Below are 19063 nucleotides of genomic sequence, written 5' to 3' on the forward strand. Positions count from 1 at the left end.
ACCCCCCCCCCCAAAAAAGTGAATCTGTGGAGCAAATGAACTGAGTTAAATTTGTTGTCTAGTCATTCTGTGTGTCAGTTAAAACGTAGCAGTAGTACAACTACAGTTTCTGCAGGAATAGAACAGCATGAATATATTTACCCAAAGGTACTGGTTTTGTCTACTTTTATTATGCTTCTGCTTTAAATAGAAACTCTTTCCAGTACATAATTTCTAAATTAGGTGCAGTAGAAATCAAGGATTTTCTTGGAAGTTGGAGCCTTTATGTACTGTAAGTGCATTTCAGATAAGAGTCATGTATCCAGTAGTCCTGTAAATAGACCAAAACAGGTGGCTGACTTAAGTGTTTAATTTAAATTCTGAAGTTGTCTTCTGAACAAATGCCTTGCTTTTTAGGAATGATTTAGGAATAGTGATTAGCCTTGTGTAGCTGAAGGGGATCTGAGAGTACGAGCTGATCTTGTAAATAAGTTTTCAAGTAAAAATCAGATTGACAAAACTGAGAAACAGACAAATGCCTTATGTTTCTTTGAGGAGATTCTCTGCTAATTTGTCAGCTGCCTTTTATGATCAGAAAGAAAACCTCCTCAACCTCTGTCTTCAGTGTTGACTACTAATGAGAGGGATAATACAAGCTTTGAAGAGTTGAAGGAGTATTACTGAGTCACTGGATTAGTATAAATAAGGGATAGCCACAGTAGAGGAAGGGAAACCTAATTCTTTCAATTTGAGCTTTTGGCTGTGACAGGCATGAATTTGAGACAGGGATGCAAGCAAGTCACTTAGCCAGGCTGGTTTTTGTTCCACATCTTTGTGTTATGATGTGTGATAATAATGCTTCTTCATATCATGAGGACTAAGAACCTCTTCCAAAATAATTTCTGTGTAAGGCTGCCCGTAGGTTTTGGTTTGTTTGGTTGGTTTGGTTTTTGTTTGTTTGTTTTTTGGTGGTGGTGGGGTTTTTTTTGCTGCTGGCAACTACATAAAAAAGTGCAATGGGTAGCCAAGTGCATATATGGTTTCTATTCTGGGGGAACATGCAAGGATTTATCTACAGATTCTTTCTAATTTTCCTCTAGAATTACTGTGTTATACTAGCGTGTGATTTTGGACTTCACTCTCATTTTTCAAACATCGTATAATTTAGGAGCGTATCTCCCAGTCTCTCAGATTGGCCCTGTGTGCTCTTTATTCTGCTTGAATTTATTTATTTTTTTTAATTTCTTAAGGAAGCTATTTAGGTAGAGAGGGGAGTGCATACCTTTTCTCAGGCAAAATATGTTCTGTAAGTTTATGGCATGTGGAAACTTAAATTGGTAGGATGAAATATTTACAAGCTGAATATATGGAAGGTAGAATGATGTTTTCTCTCTGTTGGATTGCAGGAAAAAATTCTGCATACACCATTTCAGATGGATACTCTGCAGTTCCATTTTTTGTAACTGTTTGCATTTCAGATTTGCTCTGTCTGTGTGGTAACTTTGCAGTCTATTAGCTGTTGTTCTTAAGGCAATTAAGAGATGCTGCTCATGGTGGGTTAGGATGGTTTACTTCCCACTGTAAGTAAATAATGTCTTTAATGTAGAAAAATGTTCCTCTTCAGTGGAAAATTACCTACTTTTTTTGCTTCACAACAGAACTGAATTGTTTCAGTGGAGAATACGATGTGCTTTGGAGCAGAGGCAGTGACAGGTACAGCATAGGTAGGGAGAAACATGGGGGAAGAGATGAGATGAGATGTATTTAAGCAGTAGCAAGCTGCCAAAAGCTCACTGCTTCATGTAATTTCGCCGCTGATGGATGCTTGTGGCATAGAGGTGAAGCTACAGCACCAGCATTTTGGAAATGTTCTGAAAGAACAGCGTAAAATGGCTTCTTTTTATTGTGCCTATGTAGAAATACAACTTTAACAAAAAAATTAACAAAAGAACCTTAAAAAAAATCCGTCAAATATGTACTAAACCAATTTAGAATAAGCAATTCCATTTTATGGCATTATAACTGATATATATATATTTTAGTTAACATTTTAGTAATTCACTTGCATCCCTGAATATGACAGATGGTATTTATTGTGATGTAGGCTCACTGTGAAACTAGTCTTGACCCCACTGTGTTCCTGATATGCATGACAGGAGGGTTTTTTGCTGTGCTAGATGGAAAGTTAATTCTGCACAGCTCAGAAGCTGTATAAGGGAAGAAACAAATCTACTGTCACTTATTTTCAGTACTGGGTAGATGACAATGTTGTAAATGATTAAGTGAAATTGATGAGACATCTTTCCCCTTATATTTGCCTCCTGCTCAATTTTGGCATAGAAATTGCTTTTATATGCCCAGAGCTTGGTATCTTCTGTTGCTGCTGGAACGTTTGTGTGAAAACATAGTAGGAGGGAGAGCACTGGCATCTTAAATGAATACTAGATTTTTTTTTATACATGCCCTTATGTCTTTCACTGTACTTGTTATTGTAGATGTGAATGCTCTGTTGCTGTCCTGTACCTATTATTTTCTAATTTTTTTTGTCCCTTTTATATGTTTTTGTTAGTCTTATTTTTCTTTTTAATGTCTATTAATTATTTCCTTGTTTCCCACCCCCCCCCCCCAAGCCCCCCCATTCAATTTCTAAACAATCTACCTATCAATAATCATAGGATCACAGACTGGTTTGGGTTGGAAGGGACCCTAAAGCTCATCCAGTTCCAACCCCCCTGCCATCAGCAGGGACACCTTCCACTAGACCAGGTTGCTCAAAACCTCATCCAACCTGGCCTTCAACACTTCCAGGGAGGATCAGCCACAGTTTCTCTGGCCAACCTGTTCCAGTGTCTGACCACCCTCACAGTGAAGAACTTCTTCCTAATATCTGATCTAAACCTACCCTATTTTAGCTTAAACCCATTTCCCCTTGTTTTGTCATTAAATTACTGACTTCTTTACCTCTTTCTTGCCATAGGTTTTTGTCATCATAATTTTTTTTCTTTGCTAGCTATTTGCTAACTAATAACTAATATGGACATAAAGAATATGGTTTTTCAGCCATCTTGGCAGAATGATAGACTTTGGAATTGCTGGAATTGGAAGTTACAGAATTTCATTTTGATGTAAGCTTAGTTTTCTAACTATCAGCAGCATACTTGGGGATGGTCCATTCCCTACTATTTGGTGCTTGTAAAATTAAGGGAGAAGATCTTTTAACAGATTATCCTTTAAAACTGGTTACAGGCTACGTGTGGTGTTTTTGAGCTGGGATTCAACCTCTGGGATCTTCAACTTTTTTTGCTGTTTGAATGGGTTTTACAGCATTGGAAAAAGAGGCGAATAGAGAAAACAGGATTGTTTGAAACACTCAATCTTCAGAACATACACGGATCTGTGAAAAGAACTTCCTTGTTTATCAGGCACAATTGGTCTATTGGGTTTTTAAAATTAATTTCTGCATCCCTCTGAAATAGAAGGTGAACACAGCTGATGTTGGTGAGGACAATGAAGCTTTGCTTATGGTTGCTGAGCTCCTGACCTTTTAGTAAAAGGCACTTACTCAAGAGGTGATGAATGTAATGTTTCCTTATGAAAATAAAAAAATGTCTTCTGTTGAAATTCCAAAATAACCTTTTTGGATGATTTCAGAAATATAAATTGTCACTCAAAAAATTCTTTGATGTTTCATGCTCTTGGAGAGTGTGGTCCTTTCCACATCAGATGAGAGAGGTTTTGTTCTGTTGTACAGTAAGGTTTCATTTGTCTTATTTTTTTCCATAGTTATTTCAGTGAAAGCTGGTGCTCTTGCAGAGGTGAGATGTACCCTATAGGGATACTGAGAAAAGGGAAGTTTTCATTCAGCGTGTGCTTTGAATTCTTGAAATATTAGGATCATGTATTTAGTTTTACAGAACTGATGGCATAGTTGAAGACTTAGGCTGAAGTACTGTCTGTGATTTGAAGGGCTCGCTGTAGGTGTTAGTGTTTGATGCTTTAATGTTTGTGGACTTTTTTCTGTAACACATTATTCTTCACAAGTAATTATTTTACCTGAATAAAGAAGTAGAGGACTTCTGCAGAGTAAAATGAAAAGAATTTCGGGTTTTATCAGGATTCTGTATCCATATGGTCAACAAAACGCTTTAATATATAAAAGACAATTTGAGACCTTGAGTGTTCATCCTCTTTTGATCCAAAGGAAAAGAGGGAAATGAACAGGCGCTCAAACTCAATCTCTAGTGTTTTTATTACAAAGATTATTACAATTTCTCTACAAGGTAACCCTTCCATCTTGGGTCCATCTGTCCCTCAAGAGGGCCTGAGAAAGCAGTGGTGGTTCAGTTGTTCCAGCCTCACTGTTTCTGGGAGCCAAGGGCTGAAGACAGGCTCTTCTTACCTGTTTAGCTTGACTTTTTATCTCCTTTCCATGCTTTGATATTTCTTGAGTGACACAGCAAGACAGGTTTTATTTAACGTACGCTTGGCCATGGGTGGCTTGTGTACATTCCATCACATCACCTCATCAAACTGAGGTGATTTGATTTTTAGGAGCCTGTCTAAAATGTGACCTTTGCCAGTTGGCATCTGTACCTATGAGAATTTTGGATAGTTGTCAGCTAATGACTGTAAACATTCTCATTCTTGTGAAAAGACTGCTCTGTTGGAATAGTCATAATTGTTTCCTGGTTTAAGTTACAGCAGGTGATTTAGCATGTATTAAATCTCTCAACATGGGAAATACTGGCTCTAATGGGAGGTGATGTTTGTGGTGTGGTAGTGGTCATGTCGTAGTTTTGACAGAAACAAGACAGAAAGCAGGTAAATGTACTTCCTGCTACTTACCGTAGCGTAAGTAAGCCAGTTTAATCTTATAGAACATGTATTTAGTGCATCATCTTGCATTAAAATACCAAACAGGCTCTCTATTTCTCGACCTTTTCACAAAATTGTAATGAAGAGCTGCTGCAGGAGCAATACATGTTCTTTAGTCATAGGCAGATCCAGAATCAGAGATGTGATTGTCAGATCATAGCTTTGAGTAGGCATGTAGAGCTCATCTGCACGTGTAGAGCCTGCAGCATAAAGAAGCAGATGCATCTCCACAGCCAGATGGAGCATATGCCAAGAGACAAGTGTAACAGTGTGGGGAGCATAAACAGAAAAGTTGGTGTTGAAACACTATGTTTATAAACCAAAAGCTTTTTGGTTTTTGTTTTTTTAATCCAGTTTTCTCCACCTCCCCAGCATTGGTTGTTTTCCAGGCTATGGATTACCAACATGTGTTTTGAACTGTTATTGGTGTGTTGTACAGTGTAGTAGTTTGGTAACCGTGTGATGTTAAGATATTTTGATAGCACTTGAATTGGTTCATAGCAGCTTTTTTAAAAATTTGGGTGAACTTTGTATGAAATTAAAGATCTGGGAATTGTATCTCAATATACATAGATGCAGCCATAGAAAATCAGATGAGAGACATTCACTTCATAGAATCCCAGCCTGGTTTGGGTTGGAAGGAACCTTAAAGCTCATCCAGTTCCAACCCCCCTGCCATCAGCAGGGACACCTTCCACTAGACCAGGTTGCTCAAAGCCTCATCCAACCTGGCCTTAAACACTTCCAGGGAGGAGCAGCCACAACTTCCTTGGGCAACCTGTTGCAGTGTCTCACCATTGATCCTGTTTCCTTCCTTGGTGGATACCTGCTCTATCTAATGTAGATATACATTAGGCAAGCAATTTGGGCTTTTCCATATTTTGCTATTCAAAACTAAAAAGTAAGATGGTGAAAATTGGGTCACATCCTTGAAAAATATATTTATTTGAGATGTTTCAGAAGAGAAATTACATGGTAAGGTTTTTATCCTATTTTGAAAAAGGAAGAGAATGCTCTACAACCAGCATCAGCTGGAAATGAAAACTGATGCTTAGTGTAGGTGACTGAAATCTCCAAATTTACATGAAATATCAACACAGGTTTATAGAACTGAGATAGTGCTGAGAGGCAGTACCATGAATGTTGACCATTAGACACACACTAAAGCTTGTAGGAAGGTTGACAGTGCTGATCAGTTAATGTTGTTTTGCATTCCTTCATGTTTGCTGGAGAGTTGCCTGAAGTGGGCTGGACTTGGGAGGGGAGGAAAGAAAGAACAATGCAAAAAGCGTTGGGCTGATAGAAGAATATATACGAGTACTGTGAATTGTATTCTCATGTGTTTTTGTTGTTTGGACCACTTGCTTTGGTATCCTAATAGCATGGACCACCCTGGAAATAAATACTATACATTTAAGAGAAGGAAGAAGCTTAAAAATGGTTTCAGTGAAGTAAGGAAATGACTTTGTAATCTGCTCATGATGCTGAGAAAATGTAGGCATTATTGGACTTGATTTGCTAAATGATTATGTAAATGTAATTATGCTGCATATAACATTTCAAATAATTTGAGATGGCACACAAATGCCTTCGAGACATTTTAAGGAGATGATTGTGGAGGATTTATGTATGGTTAAGGACTAAAATCTCACATTTAGCTTACCTTAACAAGAGAGAAAATGCATTAAAATGGAAGTGGCTTGGAATATGGTTCATCAAAAACTTAAGATATACAAAAATATCCATTTATATATATGTATAGTAGTTTGAACCTATTTTTTTCCTAGTAGAAGTGTTTACTATAAACCTGACTTGTAAACAGACTATGCTTTGGGGTTTTATTTCCCACTCATGGTTTAGGAAGGAACAGCTTCCTTGAGAAGTTTAAAATGTGGGCAAGGTAGCAAATATTTATTTTGAATACAGTGACGGATGACACCTGTGTATTTTGTGCTGAGCAGGACAGTTACCCCTCATAATGGTGTCTGTCTCTTCTTTCTCTTTTTTAAATTTTATTTGGGAGATTAAATTCAGCAGTTAATCCCCAAAGTTGTTGTATTTGAGCTGTTTACTGTTATCATTAATTTGTCCATTCTTGCATTTGCTAATATTATTCTAGTTTAAAATATTCTTGTAATTCTTTGTCTATGCTGAAGTTGCTTTGGGCAGTTTGTTTTTGTTCCTAGTTAATGTTATTCTGTGTTCCTTCAGCTCAGATATATAAAGAGTTGTCAGAAGTAGGATAGACTTTATTTTATAGATGTGTCTTATCTGCAAATAATCTAAAGCTACACTTCCCTTGTGTTCAAAGCCATGATTAAATTTAGTGTGTTGGGGTTAAGAACACTAGATTTCTTCTGCCTTTTATAACAATGTTAGTGTTTTGAACTTATCAGGCTGTACTGGTATTCTGAATTTTGATGAATTTCAGCTGTAGTCACTAATTAAAGCATATATATATATATATCTGAAGTTTGTCTAGAATGCATCTTTATATAGTTTCTGAAGTGTCTTGCTAATAATGATTATGCTTAGCTGTTGTGTCACCACTGGTAATTTTATGTAGTTCCAGTTGAGATTGCTCTCTGTCCTGTGACAGTTATACCAGTGAGATTATCTTAAAGCTGTGAAATGAAATTCACTGTGATGTTCTCCTTATTTTTTAATAAACTAACAGAAAAAGCTAATCATTCAGTTGATGAATGACAGCTTACTTGACTGTATGTCAGTAGAATCTCAGATCAAACCAGATTGCTCTTCAGGAAGCTGTGCTGTTGTGAGGACCAGAATCTTAAATCTATGTCAGATGCTAGTAGGGGACCTTTGTAGTTTACCTGTCTACTGAAAACTCTGCAGAAACAACCCTGCAATAGGTGATGTGGATGTATTTTAAGAACCAAAGTAACTTTGTATTTCATCTAGGAGACACACCAAGAGTTTGGATTGGCCATAATAACATTTCTTTTCCCCATTTTTGTTTATCTGTATTTAAAGGGCAACGGATGATATCGTAGGTCCAGATATCATTAGTGAAAGAAAATACCTAAATCTTTCCTTTTGCCATTACAAGCTATCAGTGTTTTGACCTGGTTGTCTTAATTAAATGGTTAATTGTCCTGTGAACTAGATGCTTGGCCAGTGTTTTAAATTCTGTTCATGGACCAGAGATAATTTCTTCCCCTCTTACTTTTCCATCACCTTCTTACTGATGAGAAAATGTAAGTAATACATTAAACTTTCTCCCTTTATCTCCTTCCTGCCTCCATCAAATGCTGTTAGTTTTTTTCCTGAATTTGACGTGAAACTCAAAATAACAATAAATAGATGTAGCTTAATAGTTATAGTAAATGAATTGTTAACATCATGGTCTGGAAGGTGCAAGTTCTGAGCAGAGCTGGAGCAGTACTAGTTGAGGCACTTAGGTAGCAATTTTTCTGAGCCCAGATAACCTTTTTTTTTTTTTTTTTTTTTTTGAAACAATTAAAGTATGGTTTGATTCAGTTCCTGTCACTACCTGAATAGATGTATCTACAAGCTACTTGTAATCAGTAAAGTTCCCAGAGATGTGCTCTAGTTCTTAGAACAGTTCTGAATGTGACAGACATGACTATGGGCATGGCTGTTCAGTGTCCTGTCCTGCCAGTCACTGGTGTAAGCCTGTCATTGTAATCCTGAAGTGTAGACTATATCTAAATAGAACATAGTTCTATTTAAAGGTTCCTTCCTTAGTTTGTAGTGGTAACGTGAGTTATTAATATTTAGGTTTGGGTGATGTAAGATTTTAAGTGTCTCATTGAACTCTGAACATGTTAACCATTAAAGACAGAAGTAGCTAATGAATATAATATATATTTTGGATTTCAATTGCACAACATGAACTACTTCTAGTTTGTGTGATTTTTTTGCTTTCCTTTTGCAATGTGCAGTATCCAAATATATTTAGAATAAAGCAAAATATTGAAGGCCCACAGCTGTAAGAGCAAAACTTGTTTTCACTGTGCATGCATAACTTACTAGTGTGAGGTTTAAGTAAAGAAAACTTCTGCTTTTGCTCATTTTACTGTAGAAAACTTAGGCTGTTGGGCTTTTGAATGAAGCCTTATGATGTAGACTTGCCATTAGTTGGAATCTGTGTCGTTACTTTAGGTTATGGATATTGTAAGTATTTCTCATGTGTTTTCTATGAAAACTACCCTTGACTTTGGTTTATGTTGCAAATTAGCAGATAGTACTACCACATTTACTCCACCCTTCCTCACAAATCTCTTAAAATACAAACTTTGAAAAGTAGAAGCTAAAATGCATCACATATTCTAGACATTTGTAAAATAAAGATGCACTTTAAAGTGGAGTAACTAAGAGTGTTTTGAGAGATTCTTTAAGGATCCATCTTGCATGTGGGATTCTTTGGGCCATGAGGATTTGTTGGAGTGATTCCTACATCCTATACCTCTTGTCATCCTCCTTTAGAATCAAAGGCCAATTAAGGCTTCATGTTTATATATTTGTTTGTAGTACAGACTTGCATAACACATTCCAAAGAGTCAAAACTTAATGAAATCAGCTATTTTAAAAACTATTGATATAGTTTCTATTCTTGATGAATAACACCTAGCCTCTCATTTTCTTTGGAGACTGTTTTGTATTTATTTAAATAAGTGCTACTGATCAACTACATAAAAATGGTGATTCTCCTCTGTTACGAGGTCCTGTCTTTATTTCCCAGCTGTGCAAGTGATGTTTTCCCAACTGATTCTGCAGTGTGTTTGGAGAATGTTTTTATTTTTGAAATTTATAAGGCAGACACACAAAGTCCAGTTCTCACACCCACTGCTTGGGAAACACATACCAAAGATCTGATTCTGGATTTAGCTGTTCTGGAGATACTGTGTTAAACAGGACGATAAATTGACTCCAAGAAAATCTGTAACAGCTCACTGCTAATTAATGCTGGAGTTCATGCAGGCAGTCACAGAAAGACATGATTATTTCCTTGTATTAGAAGTTCTTCAAGTGGTGCTGGTCTGATGTATTTTGCAGCCCTTGTGTTGCTGCAGTTTGGAGGGTTTGAAATTCTGTATTGACAGTTAGAAGAGTGTATTTTTACTTTGCAATTTCACAGCGAGGACCATGGCATCTGTTAATCAAGAGTAAGTGACTTTACACAAGCTGTGTGTGGAAAGAATAGAGGCCAGAACAATGCAGCTCCTTGGAACTACAGTAAGAAAAATAACTGTTCTTTCTGATGATACTCTTGATTTCAGCAGAGGGTTAATGTAACCCCAGCTTTTGACTTTTCAGGCTCATGGGTTTGATAGTGTCAACCCTGCCAGTGATTAACCACCTTGCAGAAGGGACAGCAGAAGTCCCAGCTGCTTGATCATTGCTGTTCATCTACTGGTGTTTTAGCATAAACTGTCTGTAAGGAGGGAGAGCATCAACTGTAGGATGCTTCACTCCCTTTTGGACCTCAGCATGTTAACATGCCATGTTTCTATTAAGAAGTTTCTAATACTTTGCTTTTGAATAATCTTGATGTTTGGGCCTTAAACTGATGGTGCTCCTGCAGAAGAGGGCTGGGGGAGTCTCTAGCCTTCAAGGAAAATTGACCTAGATCTTCATACTGTCATAAAACCTCCCAGTTGTGTAAATGACACGTGAGTGTGATGAGATTGATACTCCCCATCATATGATCAAGATTGTGGTTTGTTTATTGCCAGTGTTTTATTGCAAGTAGCGTGGCCCATTTAGGCTGTAACATTCTCAACACTCATCTGAACAAAGGACATCGTGTCAATCCTTTCACCTGGTATGTTTTGCATAGTAAGTATTTTATCACCTGAATAAAGGAAGTATTTATGGTGGTAGTTTTTGTGATCAGAGACCTATGAATCTCCTAATGGGCCTTATTGTACCATATCCCATCATTCTTGTTCTTCATAATACTTATAAATCAATACGCATACAGTGTTAATGTCTTTTTGTGACCTACCAGTGGTAATTATTACATCTTGTTCATGTAATGTCAGTGATGTGATATTCCATGTGGGAGCTTATATGTCTGTGATTTATAGTATAAACCATGGAGTGTTAGTTAAGTTAGTTAAATTAGCAGTAGTGTGAATTTTAACATTTAAGTGACATTTTACCAATTATTTACCAGTTGCTTTCAATAGGAAGTAAATAATATATTTTGAATTAAAAACTCCCAAATTCATTGGGAGTATTGTGAAGATTTTTTAGGTCAAAGCTTACACATTGTCCCACTGAAAACTCTTCTAACTAACAAACCGATGCCATTTAAAGCCCTGCTCTTTTTTGTATTAACTTACAACTCAGTAGCTGCTGAGTATAGTGACTTGTTAAAAAGAAAAACAGAAAATCAAGCATGCCAGAGCAAGTCTTTATCCAACATTGATGTGAATTACACATGATAAGGTTTACCCATATTTCACTGTCCGTGATTCTTGTCTCTTCTTTCTACCTCTCTAGGTCCCAACTTTGATTTCCCCACCCCTTTTCAGGTTAAGTAAGGACAGTCTTCAAAGAGGTGCTTTGGCTTTTGAATAATTCACTCAAAGTGGAAGTTATGCAAGGAAAAAGTATTAAGTATATTCCTTTGACACATAACTGAGAAGCTCAGTATTCAAAACATGAGTTGTGACATACTTACTGCAGCTTTGTGTCTTGAAGTCATACATCCTAATTCTTTTAATTCAGTAAAAATAGAGATGTGTCTACTTGTACCCTAATTTATTTCTGGAGAGGCTCGCTGCTTCCTGTTGTACATACTTACCTCAGCCAGCATTTTCAAGTACTTGCTTTCAGTTGTCTTATTAACCTTGCTTATTTTTGGTTTTGGGGTGGTTTTTTTTGTTGTTGTTGGTTTTTTGTTTTGTTTTTTGGTAAATAATCTGGTTAATGAGCTGGATAATATGCACACACCACACCTGTGCACACATGTGCCCACACATACTTTTACCTATTTGTCTATACAGTTGGACACCCTTTTGGGTGAAACAAAATGATATTTCCATACCAATATTAAAGGTAATTGAAGCTTGTTCTGATAGACATAAGTGCAGCCAGTTCCCATAATCTTACATGTGAATGCTCTTTTAATAATTGTATAAATCCTCTGAATCCATTAAATATTTTCTTTGGGAGTAGTTGCTGTTTGTGTTATAATTGCTGTTTTGATAATAATAAATTGTCTTGAGTGTGTAGACTTTGAAATAGTTCCTATTATACTTGCCAATTTTCAAGCTGTAAGGAGAAATTCAGGACAAGAAATGTTTGAAACAGCATTTTGATGTTACTGCATAGGCAGGTAGACCAAAAGAAACCCATTCTTTTCATATCATTGAATTGTAATCACAGTTCAGAAAATTTTTCTTGGCAAACCATGAGTAGGAGATAATGTTTTTACTAAAGAACTTCTAAAAGATTATGAAGGATATTATGCAGATGGGTTGCTACACTTGGAAACTTTTCTTGTTCCATATGGCTTATCTGCAGTATACTGTTGCTCAAAGGAGGCATTCAGTCAGTCAGCTACTGCTGATTTTTACTTTAACCATTGCAGGTACGTGAAGAAGTATGTGTGGGAGGGTGTGTTTGTACATATATATGTTGTCACTTGAGTGAGGATTGAAAAAAGCATTTATATACCATAAAATACCTCTTTAAACGTTCTAACATAGAACTGTATTTTTCTTGGTTTTACCCTTAATTTTATTTGTTACAGACTGCATTCCCTGAAAGATCTATAAAATATATTTAATTTATATGCTAAGGAGTAGTTTCTGCTTCCTGAAGATGAACACAGATCTACTCTGTCTTTAGTTTTTAATAAAAAATGGGAGGTTGAAAAAAGCGTTTATATACCATAAAATACCTCTTTAAACATCCTAACACAGGACGTTTCTTGGCTTTGCCCTTAATTTTGTTTGTTGCAGACTGCATTCCCTGAAAGATCCATAAAATATATTTAATTTATATGCTAAGGAATAGTTTCTGCTTCCTGAAGATGAACATAGATCTACTCTGTCTTTAGTTTTTAATAAAAAGGTTGAATAAGATCAGCTTCGACTGGCAATTTCATAGTCTTGAGTGGAAAAATTCACTTGATGCTACTTCCCATGAAACAGGTAAAATGAAAACCTGCTCGCTATAAAACTTAATAACTTATTAAGTTCTATGGGAAGTGAAACAAAGACAAATGCATCAAATATCAGACTTTGAGAGCTTGGCTTAGCTTTCACTGTGGACACAGTATTATCAGTGCTAATGGATTGCTAATCATTTTAAGTCTCAAGAAGCTCTTTTAGGAATGAGCAATCCAGCTTGTTTGTGGGTCAGCAACTGCATTATAAAGTCCACAATTTACGGATAGAATTTCTCAAAAATCACAAATATGAGTAAGGAGTTCCCTTCCTATGCTTTCTAGTCCAGAGAATTGTGTAACATTCTGGGAGTGAAGAGTGGATTTTATAGCCTGTGAAATTGTTATTCTTAAGTAGCTGCTTGTGGTGTATCTATTTAAAATCAAAGTTTCACAGCAAAGATGCTTCAAGCTAGAATTGAAGCTTCATACCATGTCACGGCTAAAAACCTTTTGTATGTGTTATTTTATATAAATGAGAGTTTGAATCCTGAGTGCCATCTTTATCATATCTTGCAGGAATTTGACAGCTAGCCTTCAGGTTTGGCAAGCTAGGGATACATGTTAAAATTTGCCAGATACTGGAAGTGCTCCAACATTTGAAACAAGACTGTGTCTTTTCTTAGAGTGGTATGTAACAGGGACACTGATAAAATTTCAAATCATGAACATTTTTCATCTTTAAATGATGAATACCTTTGTGTAAAACTGAACATAGCAGAGCATTACCTAAAGGGCTCTTCTATTTTATGGTCTATTGCTAGGCAGGCTCGTAATATTTTGTTTGTAAAACCCTGGAATAAGTAATTAATCCTAAACCTCCTTTTTTTTTCCCCCCTAACATATTTGGCCAAGAAATATAATAATTGTATCCAGCTTTGAAGTACTGTACTCAGAATTTTTGATGTCTAGATATTTTTGCACAATATAAATTACTTTAAGAATACCACCACTAGCTGAGCACAGGTGTGGAAGATATTATTTAAGTAAGCTAAAAGTAGAGGATGTCAATTTTTTTAGATTTTACTTAGTGTACATTATTTTGGTTGGGGAGCCTACCAGAAAGATTGGTGAGGCCTTGTTCTTTAAGTAAAGTTAAGCTTTCCAAGTTGCTTAGCTCATGGAATGTCTGTCATAATCTAATTTGACCTCCTGTGCATTTCCCTGAAGTTTTGAAAGCTGGGCATCACTCTGCTTTACTGTGCTGTTTTGGGATGTATGTATTTGCGGCTATAATTAGAATGTGAAATTCTAGCTGGATAGCATAGCGAAATGTAATTGAAAATGTGCTGGGGGTACTGAAAGGAATAGTATTGGGGCTAAACTTAAGTAGCCTCCTAACTCAGAGGAAAGGAAAACAGCTTGATAATGAAATTTGCAGATGCTGCGGTGGTTGAAGGTGAGTGCTAATAGAGCCTGAGGGAAATCGACGTGATTTGTCAACATTGCATAAAATAATCCAGTACATCTAACTATGAAAAAAGAAATTGAAACCTACAGAAATAATGTTGATGAGCTTCAAACACAAAATGGTTTTTCTCTGACTGTTGACTTTTGAGCTACATGCTGCACTTAGGATTGACTCCTGCGTGTGTTTTAGGCAGTGGTAAAACTCTTAAGCCCAGCACTGCTGGGTCAGGGTCCAACTTTGCAGAGCCATGTTATTACTTAGAGAAAAGAAACAGAAATGACGATGCTTCTGAAGCCAAACTGACTTGCAGGAAGTTTAAATACTATAAATAGCTTTCAGTGACTTTAAGCATACTCCTTGGCTACTTGAATGTGTTTTATACATAATAGGGGAGAAATGACTATATGTAAAGGATGATACACCATAGTATTGTTCAGGATGATGAAAGTGATGAAGAAAAAATCCAGCCTGCTTTTAGGCTCAAGCTTCTTGGCCATAGTATGTAACAGGAAGCAAATAATAAAGCAATTGTCATGCTTTCAGCATGAGTTTTTGCTGTATGTAAAGCATTTAGTGATGCATGTGGTTCTTGCCAGCTGATGTCTCTCTCTGCTGTGGGAAGGGAGCTGAACTGCGTTAGAGGAATATGCCCTGTCTTCTCTCACTGATGTTTCACATAATAAGAATGAAAACTGGGTGGGAGTCTGGTGCTGTGACTACTGTATTTGTCCTTCATTTTGTGAATATCTCAGAAAAAAGGTGTGGCTTTTTGAGTAGGATGTGATTATCAGTGGTGGCTGAGGCAATGGTTTGCTGCTGCCAGAAAGGACAGGCCGTTCTGCCTACTTTGGATCTGTGGTGCTCAGCCCCATACAGTGGAAAAACACCTTATGCCTGCTGTGTTTGAAAACAAACCCAGCAAAAACAAGTCAAATAGAAAGTGGCCAAGGAGAGTTTTCTGTCATTTTAGTGAAGAAAAAAAAAAATGACTTACTGCAGGCTCAAGCAAAGATCAGAGTGTTGGTGTAAGGGTAGTCTCTAGGATCCTGCACTTTCTGTAGCAGTAATTTGTTACTGTCAGGCAGCTCGTCAGACTGCTCCCACAGAGATTTCAGCAGTTCCCTTAGAGCATGGGGAAATAACCTTAAAGCATGGATCTCTGTAATCCTCTGCACAGATGGAATGTGAGACTGATCCTGAAGGCTACGGTACGGCTAAATAGTTCTCAGTTATCCTTGGATCTCTATTTCAGGAATTATTTTCCTTTGTTCCTGAACACTAGTAGGAAAGGCACTGTTGCAACCTGAGCTAGTTGGTACTGGCTTTTGCATTTTATTTGCAACTTCACAATCTTTTGCCTCAGTGATCTTATGGTTATTCCTATCGCAGATGACAGGGTGGTACTCAGTCCTGTCCTTCCTGCACAGAGCTGTGTGAGCCCTTGGTGACTGCACTGGGGGGTGAGGAGCCTTTGGAGTTTGGTTCCAGTGGCAGCTCTGTCCTCTCCCTCTCCACTGTTGCATGGCAGCTCTCTAGAGCATCAGGAAACTGTTTAACTGGTTATCCTTTTGATAACTGTGGTGTCTACTGGCGCAGCAGTAATATTTGGCAGTACTAGTGGAGCCTTTCTGTTACTTCAGGCTTGAGGAATACTTACACTTTTTTAAACTACATTTTTTTTTTTAAAGTATTTACTCCAAATTTGTGCTGCTTCATGGCTTTTCCGTGCTCTGACTGCTACAGCAGAAACAGAACTAGTCACAGGTTGTAAGTGAAAGGTTTACCTTTTCCAAAGGAAATCACTTTTCATTTGAATCTTAGTCAAATTTTGGAAATGGTTTTCTTCACGATTTGGAATGAAGCACCAACAAAAATCCTGTTTGGCCAGCTCCAATAGTAAGTGCAAAAATAGAGCTGTTAACATGATACATGGTAGCATTGCTAGCAACAACCATTTCCTTTTTGTGTAATATTACAAGAAACCCAACACTGAAAGTGTTTGGAATGAACTGACACTTTTTTGTACTTCATAACACTTTTACATATGAGATCATCCTACTTTTTTTTTTTTTTTTTTTTGCTTTAAGGCAGAAAAATATTATTTCCTGAGGTGACAATAAACATAATCAGGTTCTCTACAGTTTTGCCAGAGCTGGTAAGGAGCCCAGATCATTAATATCATAAGTTTTGGCTTTTTAACCACACTCACTGAATTGGAGCACAAAACATGCTGAGTGTGCTCTTTTAACCGTTGGCAACACGTCCTTTCAGAGTCGGATGTGAAAAACAGGATCTTTCATGAGGAGGAGGACAGTTGGGGGTTGTCACTTTACTTCATCTCTGGTGTCAGTAATCTGTTTATTAGCTGAGAGTTTCTGGTTTCCAGAACTGCTGATGACCAGTGTAAGTTTGTGTGAGAGAAGCTGCGTGCAGCTGGGCTGGAACAAGCCTTGGAGAAGGTGGTGACTTGATTTCACGCTGTGGAGACTCAGCAGGCTTAAAGCTCCCGCATTTCATGTTTCTCTGTTGGATATTGTGGAAGGAAGCATATGCTAAGAGAATTACATTGTGATGGTTGAATATCATCATTGCTTCCTCATAGATAAATAACTCAATGTATTTTGACACTCTCTGGTATCTGTATTATTGGTTTCAGTAAAATTTATGTTGAATTGTAGAGAGAAGCTAATTATTTTTGTTGTTGTTGTTGTTGTTGTTTTGCAAGAATGCCTTCTTCTGTTCCTTAGATGCTTCTTGCCAAGGCATGAGTCTTTTCTTAAATTAGCAAATGCAGAGCAATTTAAAAAGTACTTTGCATATGTGTGGGGAAGTTCAGGAAAATATTAGGGCTCTTGTACCATGTGCTTGAATGTAATATTTAAACCTGTCATAGCTAGTCCAGCCGTTCTCGTACAATGTTTTCTGAGCTCTGCCATTCAAAAAAACCCCCCCCAAAAACCAAAACAAAAACACAAAATCCCCTAATAGTTATAATATTTGCATATTTCCGTTTTACACAACGGAAGAAAAGCAGTTGAAAACTTCTAGGTCATTCTGCAACATCAGGATGAGCACAGCTGTTTGCTTCATTCTTTTAAAAAAAGATTTTGTACCTGCATTGGTTCCTCTTAAATACTTTGCATTGTTTTCTGACAAAAATCAGTACTTTTCTCTCATCAGTAAGTTAATCCAGTCTAATATCAAAGCTGCACAATCTCAGCTACTGAAGGCACAATACAGTGTGTTGGCAAACATGTTGGAACAATTTCCAGTGATTTTGGCTAAGTCTTAGAGGAAGTGGAAAGTAATACAGATTAACTCAAAAGGCTTTGCGTTCCCTTAGATGATGGGGAAAACAAGACTTAACTTTAGAAAGTAATTGCAGTGAGCATCCAATAGCAAAATTTGAAATTTAATGGTTTTTTTTCCCTCTTGTAGTAAGAAAATTTATGTTCTATATTATGAGCCTCAACTGCAAAAACTCTGGTTTTATTCTGAAGAAGTTTGTGTATCGCAGCAGAGAAATAAACCTTTCTTCACATGGCACAAATATTATTTGATCTCACTAATTGATAGTCCCCATCCCCCCCCTTATCTTCAGAGTTAATAAAATTTCAGTCTCTGTGATAATATCTTGGAAATAGCTCACGGAGAGAGCGAATTTTTTCCATTAATCAAAGAAATAACAAATCTGAGGTATAGAGAATCTCGAGGGCGGAGTTGAGACTTGTTTATGGCGTTTGGCATTCCAGTGTCCCCACGGTTCCCAGCAGTCACGGCCTTCCCTGTTTTCCCCCGAGCCGGGGCCCGTTATCGCGTCTGGCTCTGCAGCCTGTGAGAAAGCCGAGGCCGGGCTGTCTCGCGTAGGCCTCGCCTGCCCCTGCGAACAGATTACAGCATTCCACTTGTTAGTGCGAGCCACCGAGCAGAAATGCTTTACTATTATGTTACTGGGCAGTGATAAAGTTGGCAGTCTTTTTATGGTTAGGTCCTCAAAGTGCCAGTTCGTGTTGTAGTGATAAGGAGACAGAGCTTTGGATATCAGACCCAGACTTATTATCTGTAACAGTGAAGCGAGGCTTAAATCCTTCCACAGTGACAGGAACCCCATCTGGAGTGAAGCTTTCCAGAATCGTAAACGGGAGATACTGAGGCATTTTCCTTCCTCATGAGTCAAAGCGGAGTTAACCCCATTGTTAGCAAAAATAAAAATAACAGGTCGCCGCCAAGAGGAAGGATGCAATTTTTATATTTAACTAAATCTCTTCCTTTATATTACAGCTTTGAGTATCGTTTTCAGACAGATCCAGGAGGATGAGTTGGAAGCATTACGCTTAAAAGCGTTCATGTCGCTGGTTTAGGATATTGAAAGGAGCACTAATGAAACTCTCGTGCTGCAGTACTTAAAATTGCTCTAATATCTTTCTTAAAGGAGATGAACTAGACAGCATGTGTGTTTCTTGCAAGGTTTTTCTTTATAGTATGTAAATAAACTTCAATTGTGTGTTGGGCGCTGCCTGTGCGTGCCGACACTGAGCACCATTTAAAGACATAACTTGGATTCTATTTACAGGATCCTGTGGGCTGCAGGGGTTAAGTGTAATCCAGATTATACAGTGTTAACACTTTCCCTA

General features: G+C 37.4%; 1 protein-coding gene across 9 annotated transcripts in view; it reads left to right on the forward strand.

The window, feature by feature from the left end:
• Nucleotides 1–19063, forward strand: part of MEF2A (myocyte enhancer factor 2A) — a 53869-nt gene that overhangs the window by 6566 nt on the left and 28240 nt on the right. The window lies entirely within an intron of this gene.

Source organism: Antrostomus carolinensis, unplaced genomic scaffold, assembly GCF_000700745.2.
Source record: "Antrostomus carolinensis isolate BGI_N321 unplaced genomic scaffold, ASM70074v2 scaffold9966, whole genome shotgun sequence".
Classification (NCBI taxonomy): domain Eukaryota; kingdom Metazoa; phylum Chordata; class Aves; order Caprimulgiformes; family Caprimulgidae; genus Antrostomus; species Antrostomus carolinensis.